Here is an 8,190-nt window from a genome sequence, read left to right as displayed (position 1 = left end):
GAAATGAGACGGGAAAATCAATGTCCCCCGGTGCCCCCAAACCATAAAGACATCAGCCCTGTAAGCACAGGAGGGAGGTGTCGCCAGCTCCCCCCGCCGCAGGTCGGTGCCCACCCCAGGCACCATTTTGAGGTGAACACGTTTCTGCCTCACAAAGGCAGGTTTCACCTCCCCCCCTCCTTCATACAGCAATAAAAACCCCTTTTCTGAGGTAGAAACCTACTCTTCTGAGGTAGAAACCTACTCTGAAGACTTTCTCTGAGCGGCCGCCTCTACACTCGAGGGCTGCTGATTCTGGCTACAAAACATCGTTGTGACAATATTTATTCCTTCTTTCTTTTTTCCACACAGCATCAAGCAGAAAACAACAACCCCCCCCTGACCACGCTGGAAAGTGCTGTCACACATCACATTTTTCAATAGGTTTCTCCTTTTTTTTAAAACAAGAAGGCAGTTGGCTCAGTTTTAGGTGATGGTCCACAAAGCTTCTGTCAGATTTCAGGTGGAGGAAGAAAGGGACCGATTTAGGTTATCAGTGCTTGCCTCAGTAATGAAGGTTCTGAGTGTTTCAAATTTTGGAAATTTGCCCTGTAGAGCTGATACTAATCATGCATGACTCACTCACTCGTTAGTAACCCTCTTTTTCTGTTGTTGTTGCTTGCTTACTTGCAAAGTTGATGAGACTACAAATCCTAGCCGAGCAGCCCTATTTAAACAGACTAGAGAAATCTCTGAGACCCAGGATGCTCACTGAAATAAAACATTAAAATGTACGCTGTTACAACAAGGAGCACAGTCTTCAGTCTCGTCATGGCCAGATCAACAGCAACTAGCAGACCGACTTACAGTTCCCTGGGACTGTGATCCTCACATCTTTTTGTCCTATACAGGAAGAAAATGAACACATGCCATTTTTAAGCACCTGCATTGTCAAGCCAGTTGAAGGAGAGACCCAACCAAAGCAAGCAGCCATTTAAAAATTGCCTTCACTGCAAAGCAGGAATCTCCACAAAATTACACATTTATGCTCTTCCATTTTACAGTGCTCTTTTTCACCAAAACTGGGCAGCTGATGTGCACAGACATAGACACAGCTGGCTTGGTACGCAAAACGAGTATCCACAGCACATACCCAGCTCCCCGTACGCCGTGTCATGAAGCGTTGGAAGCCATAAAAGACCTGCAGCAAGTTTCCTGAAGCAGTCCTAAGGCTACTCCAAAATCTTATTCAGGAGTAAGAAAGGGCTGTTCCCATCCATGACGCATTCAGAGGGACAATGCATATTTCATTCCTCTTCGAATATGGTATATATGTACTTCATGTTTCACTAAAGTTGTCCTTACTATCAAAGTAGAAAGATTACAGAAGAGGGATGAATTACCCTAAACTGGCAAGCATTTTTGTCTATTAACTAATACGAGGCTTGAAAGGAGAATTAAGTGTCTGGCAGCCAGTAGCTAGGCTCCACTGTAAAGGAGATTTCATAACACTATACTTTAAAAAGGAAAACAAAAGTGAAATGGAAGTATGCTGTCTGGGGGAAAGACACTTCTCCCTCCTCCCGGTCCCACACCCACAGCCGTGCCTGCTCCTCTGCAATCGCGCCGACTTGACTGGTCATGGGACTGCATTGTGAAACCTTAAGGAAGAGGAAGGGTGTTTTAATCCAAGCACATTCCCTGATTCAGTTCACATCACCACCGAGCAAAGCGCATCGTCAGACTACTGCCTAAGTGCCATATCTCTACTGTGCTCGGGGCAGCTGTACCCTAAAAACTTTGGTGGGGAGTAAGGCAGGAGCTTGATTTGCAGCTCCACTCCCCTGAGTGTAGGTAGTTTGACCTTCCCTGTGTCTGCACATCATGTAGGGCAAAGCATTAAATTTGGGGAGGTTTCTTACCTGTTGCTGGCAATTAACCAGTCCCACCAGGAGTAAGAGCGAGTGCGATGCTGGGCTGCAGGGCTCCAACCCAAATCTCCTCTGCCAGTCATCAGGTTTAATGAAGTCTCATTATCACAAAACAATCCCTCTGAGCAATTCTCCCCTACATCCTCCCTTCAGGCTTCACCCCCCTGCCCCAAGTGCTCTTGCTGGGGCCAGGACATGTCCCCGTATGTCCCTCACCCCACTGGAGTGTAGGGCAAGTGAGCACTGTGGCTAGTGCAAGCTAGTGCCATCAGGAGAAGACACAAATCCACCTGATGCCCTGCCATCCCGTGTCATGACCCAATACAACCTCAGACATGAATTAATGGGAAACAGTTCCTAACAGCACCGAGACACGCTGTTCCCAGGCTCGCTGTTGTTGTTGCTTTAAACAAACCATAGGCAGCTTGGCAGGGCCTGCTGGGGAAGAGGATTTTATATCCAGTTGTTGAGACGGGTAGCAGAGTGGCAGCGTGATGAGTAACCTTATAAAATACACTTTTTAAAGCACTGGTGATGGAGTAGACACTAATGACACCCGCCAGTGTAACTGTTGGGGAGCACGGTCCCCGGGCCACCTCCAGCATTCATGGCAAGACATGATGGACAGCTTGAAACACGGTCCCAGCACAATCCCTCCTGGATGGCTGCTTGTGCCTGGGTGAAAATAAGGAAGCCCTGAAAAAAAGAATTGATATTAAAATTGTTCTGAGGTTTGCTTCATGAGAAAGGAAGCAGAATTTTCGTGTTTCAGGTCTGTATAGTTGAGGTTTCTTACAAGCACCGTAGTAAATTGCTGTGTTTTGTTTCTCCTGAGGAAGAGAGCAAATGCTTTTGATTGCAGGTGTTGTCAGAGGCATGCACACACTTCAGTCTGAAACTGGCATAGCTTTTTGCCTACATATCAAAAATCTCACCTTCGCACACCATCACAATGCAAATTATTAGATATGGTGAATCGCAGAGCATCAAACTGTTCTCACGGGGTGGCTACAGTGAAGTCGTACATCCAGGGCACTGGTGTTGGGTCACTCGGTGAACACGAATCCTTACTGCCGGAGTTTTTCCACAAGACATGTGAGATGCACAACAACCAGAAAATAAGTCTTTTAAAAGGATTCAACTCTCATTTTTGATCAAGTTCAAAATATTTTCTGTTTTTGTTCTGTTCTGTTTTGTTTTCTGGGCTATTTATTCATCGCTTTGAGAGCAGTTGGGTGCACTGTAGTAAAAAGTTATCTTTTGGTGCTACTGCCTTTACAGCTGAGCTATGTACATTGGCTTTTCTCTAGTATTTGCTTGTTAATTAATACCTGGTTCATTGCCAGAAGCAAAAGAGAAGTAGGAACGAGTCACAGGTTATAAAATCTTCAAGGTTATCTTGCTCTTCCTGTTTTGCAACAGCAAAGTAAGAGCGAGAAACATCAGATGCAGCCAAGCTGCAAGTGAGCACGGCTGCGAGCGCTGCAATGTGGGGCTGGGGCCCTCGAGCTGCTCCCTCGAGGTACCTGCAGCCACTCTTGTGAACGTGGTCCCTGCCTCCTCCCAGGACCCGTTTCGTCAGAAACACTTACTAGTCCTTCCCACAGTTCTTCACGTTCTGGATGTGTTGTCCCAGACCCCCTGCACCACGTCCCGTAACGTTAAGTGGAGCAGCTGGAGAAATGCAGCTGGAAAGCGTGGGACAAACCTCAGTGTGCCTCTGTGACCAAGAGGGTTAAAGACACAAGATAAGAGGCTAAGATTTAAATAACAACAGGAGCCTGAGGATCACTCCCTTGCATGCATGCACTTCAGTGGCAGTCCTGATTTTCAAATGCTGGAGATAAGAAGGAAATACAAACGCAAAGGCAACGTGTAACTGGAGCTGGAGCATCTCAGCTCTTCCAGGAACCAGCCTGTTTTCCCACTCAGATGGCTCGAGCCTGGAATTCAGCCAAACAAAAAGCCTCTCCCAGGGCAGGCAAAGTTTACCAGCACGGTTTGTCGGCGACACAAACACAACTTTTCAGTGGTCTCCTCACACTGCAGTTTTCCCCCTCTTCCCCTACCAAGCCTCTCGTGCAAACCAGCACGGCAAGAGCAAGCCCCGCAGAGCTGTTTTGCTCCCGTTCCCTTTGCTTTCATGCCTCGGTGAGATGAGGGCGATGAGGATAGCATATTCAGCTCGGGCAAAACCACTCGAGTTGAAGGGATCTGCACATCCATCCGTGTTTCCTGGAGCGCCATGGTATTTATTTATTTATTTTAATTATTTTTCTGGAGCATTGCAGCTTGCTCTTGCAGGCAAATTGGGCAGGATAGCAGTGGTGGAAGGGAACTTGTCCCTGCTGCATTGTGTACTGCCACTTGTGCGCCATGGGCAGAGCTGTGTCATGCTCTCATTGATTCACGTTTGCCAAGAATAAGTACTCCCTGAGCTGCTGGATTAAAGTGAATGCTCCAGAAGGGCATACCTGCCTTTTCTAGACAAAGGCTGCAGTAACCTATAGTGTTTTCCTCCCTTTCCTTGCAGATCAGAGGCACAGCAGCGCAGGCAATGGGATGGAGAAGAATCCACTTGAAATTCAGCTTCTGTATGAGCAGAAACTGGACAATAATTATTTTGCAAACAGCAACAAAACCACACCCGCTATGCACATAACATCTTTTTTCAGTCCTGGAAAAGTTAACATCTCATGTCTCTCCTTGCCTCAGTTCAGAGGCATCCCACAGGGTTTTGCAGCAAGACCCGAGGAGCTGCAAAACCGAAATCTGCCAGGCAGCAGAGGCTGCAGCCAAGTCTCTTCAAAGGTGAGAAAACAGTTTACACTTAGGAAAAAAAAAAAAATGTACTGGGCCAGCTTCAGCTGAACCTCTTCCACTTTTTTTTATTTTTTATTTTTTTTTGAGGATGTAGTTTTAAGCACCAGTAAAACGCCAGCCGTGGGACAACAGCCAGTCCTCACATGCAAGTATGATTTTTAAAGCATCTTGACTTCAGGCGTCTCCTCGATGAGGCCGTGCTGTGTGATTTCCCTTGGACTCTTGTAGCTTGGGGAACACAACTCCGATTAAAGCCAGTCTTCTTGCTGGAAGGATGCTGACATCCACGCTGGCTGTTGTCCGGGCAGCAGGAAGGCATGTCAGCAAGCAGGGGAAGCTAAGCCACCGCCGCACGCAGGAGGTTTTTCAAGACACTCCCAAAGGTTTGGCAAAGAGCTTGCAGCCACAATGGGAGCGACGTTCTGCTCAGCCCACGGGCACGCAGGGCACAGCGGGTGTTTCACCACCGGCCTCAGGGCTGGCACATCCCCAGCGAGACAAACTGGGCTGCTCTGAAGCTCCTTGGAGGCACTCATCGGGCTTGATCCCAAGGGAAATGCGGGGCATCCTCATTGTGCTGGCTCGCTGGGGACCCTGGCAAGGCAGTGGTTGCAGGCAGTGGTTTTGGTCCCATGGCTCTAGCTGGAAAACTCCTGCCCCGTGCAGTCCCGTTGCTGCTCTGGTTGTGTCAGACCAAGTCCCCTCACCACCTTTGGTGAGAATGGGTCGTAGAAATATCACGAAAACATGAAAATGCTTTTCTTCTGTGGCAATATGTACACACACCGGAATTATATCAAAGAAGGAGGCCAGAAAGCTCTTACCTTGTTGTAGGGCCTGCAGATAAACTTCAGAAATACATAGTAATAAAAGAGGGAAAGGGAAATGGAATAACCCACATATCTCATTTTAATAGCCAGCCTCATAGCTACAGGTTACTAAAAAATGAGCTGGAAGGGAGATATGCTTAGGGACTGAGACCAGCAACATAATCAGAGTAAATAATGGGTTTTCGTCATGCTGCTCCATGGAGAAATCCCTCTGCCACGGCTGTGTATAAATAAACAAAACTTCAGAAACCAGCACACAGCACGGGCGAGATCTGGCCTCGTAAATTAGGAAACCACTGCCCCACGAACGAAATCGCTGCAGGTTTTTGCGCTTGATCCTGCATGCATTTAACCTTCCCCATGTAAATAGTCCTCCGAAGTTAATGGAGCTGTGCTAATTTGCAATGGCTGGGGATTAAGCCAGCGGGCTTAAGCATTTCTGCCGGCTCAGATTGCAGCACACTGTGGTAACCAGGCTGCGGGACATCTCGGAGATGTTTCTGCTCGGGCAGAAACCCACCCGTGGCCATCGCACGGCGTGTCTGCGGGCAGAGAAATCCCGCTCCAGCCCCGCAGAGGAGGGTGCAGACATTTTGTCAGCCGCCGCGACGTAAAGCTCGTTTCTTGCATTTTCTCATTCTCGCTGGGGACGTGCCAATCTTGTCCAGAGACCATTTCATTACCATCATGCTGCTCGCGAGCATCTTCATTGAAATCGCATTATAGATGCGCCGAGGCACAATGATCTACCCGCAGCCTAAACAGAGTGAAAAAAACATCCTTGGGCTGCAAGGGGCCAGAACACGCACTAATTGAAATGTATAAACTTACATAACATTATTTATAAAAAGGAGCCCAATTGTCAAAGGCCCTCAGAGAGCTGGAGCATGGGAATGTTTGTTCTCCCCGCAAAGAAAAATTAATTATGTAAGTTTATAAATTCCAGTTGCTTTGCTCGCTCCGTCTCCTGATGTGCCCAAGGACTACTTGAAAGGAATTTATGGTTCCCAGCCGCTGCTCCTCGATGGTGTTTTTTATCTTTGTACTCGCGCACACCGCTGCCCCGCAGGATCTTGCGGCGGGGGGAGTGAGCTGTGCACACCGTGCTCCTCGGCTCTAAAAAAAAAAAAAGCAGACTTGCAGAAGCAAATTTATTTTAGGGAATGTTGGGCTTTCCACGCCACCGTGTGCTTTGGGGAGGGCGGTGGGGTGGCTGCTGTGTTTGGGGGTGCAGGCAGAGGCCTGAGGTGGCTGCAGTCAGACCCATGCCTCTCTCTGCTCGAGCCCTTCCATCACAGCTTTGCTTAATTTCTTTTTTGCTGCCAGGGACACAGATGCCGTGAAGACCCTCTGAAGACCCTCACGCACGGCTGGCTGTGCTGCGGGGCAGCCAGCAACCCAGCACGGGGACAAACATCCCCCAGCGAGCACCTCAACCCAGCAGGGGAATCACTTTTATCACAGAGGACCTCGCTTATCGCATGCTCTGCGTGGTTCAATTTGCAAGGCAGGAAGAGTGCCACTCATTACTAAAATGCATTATTTTGTATAATTTCCTGGTAATGCTGGGATTGGCCAGAGCTGCCAGCTGGCTGGAAAGCGTAGGAAATATGGCAGGGAAATTACATAGCATCAAACCCGAATGAGGAATGCTTCCTCCGGGGCTCTGCTCGGATGCACTGTGGCTTTGGGTTTTATGCTGTGATTGCTGCTTTTCCCCCATCCTTATTTTCAAAACTTCACTCCTCGAGGATCCGAGATGCTCACCAGTAGCCCAAAATGCCATTTGTTCAACGACCTTTACGTGTTCTCCAGTACCATCTCACTGTGACAGCAGGTGGCTGAGTGCTGGACTTCCACCATGGCTGGCCACTAAGTGAACTAAAGCTCCAAGTCACCTGTGCTCCAAGGAGGTTAGAAACCAAAAACTCTTTGGCGAAACACCTGGTAGCAATGTACTCTGGCTGTGTGGCGGCACAGCACTGTGGTTTTGTCCTCAGAGGCAGCCCCAGTCATGCCCTGATTGCTCTGATAAAGCTAATGGCCACCTGCAACATGCCCCGGGGGCAAAAGCCCCAGGCAGGCACTCCTGACGTGCCTTTGAACCTGTTTTCCTGCAATTTCTTGCATTTCGAGATCGGCCTTGCTACCTCTGAAAGCCAGGAGGAAGGGTGAGGAATGTGGGGTTCTGACCCTGGGGAAAACCTCCTCCAGGACTTGGTCTCTGCAGAGGATGAGGGCACGAGCTGGCTTTCCCTCTGTTTGCGGATCACCCTTCAGCACCCACAAATCCCAAGCCTTTCCTTCTAGCAGCCAGTTGTCATTTGTGGCTCAGTTCCTCAATTCTCCTTTCTTAATAGGTTTCCCCCCCCCCAGGCTGCCAACACAGCGAGGAAGTCGCATGGGTCTCCCTCAACCCCATTATGTCTTGGGGGGCACCAGCCTTTTGTACCCATTTTGTGCAGGGACAACAAGCTCAGGCAACACCCCAAATTAACCCTATCCAAGCAGGAGCGGCGTGGTGACCTTCAGGAGCTTTATTTTGGTACAGAGAAGGGAGAAAATGTTGACGGAAATGGCTGCTTGTGCTCCCAGGGAGCCCAGGCCAGGACCTGTCAGAGGGCAAG

Source organism: Anas acuta, chromosome 3 (assembly GCF_963932015.1).
Source record: "Anas acuta chromosome 3, bAnaAcu1.1, whole genome shotgun sequence".
In the NCBI taxonomy this organism is placed as follows: Eukaryota; Metazoa; Chordata; class Aves; order Anseriformes; family Anatidae; genus Anas; species Anas acuta.
The sequence above is the reverse complement of the archived record's forward strand: the minus strand, read 5'-3'. Positions refer to the sequence as shown.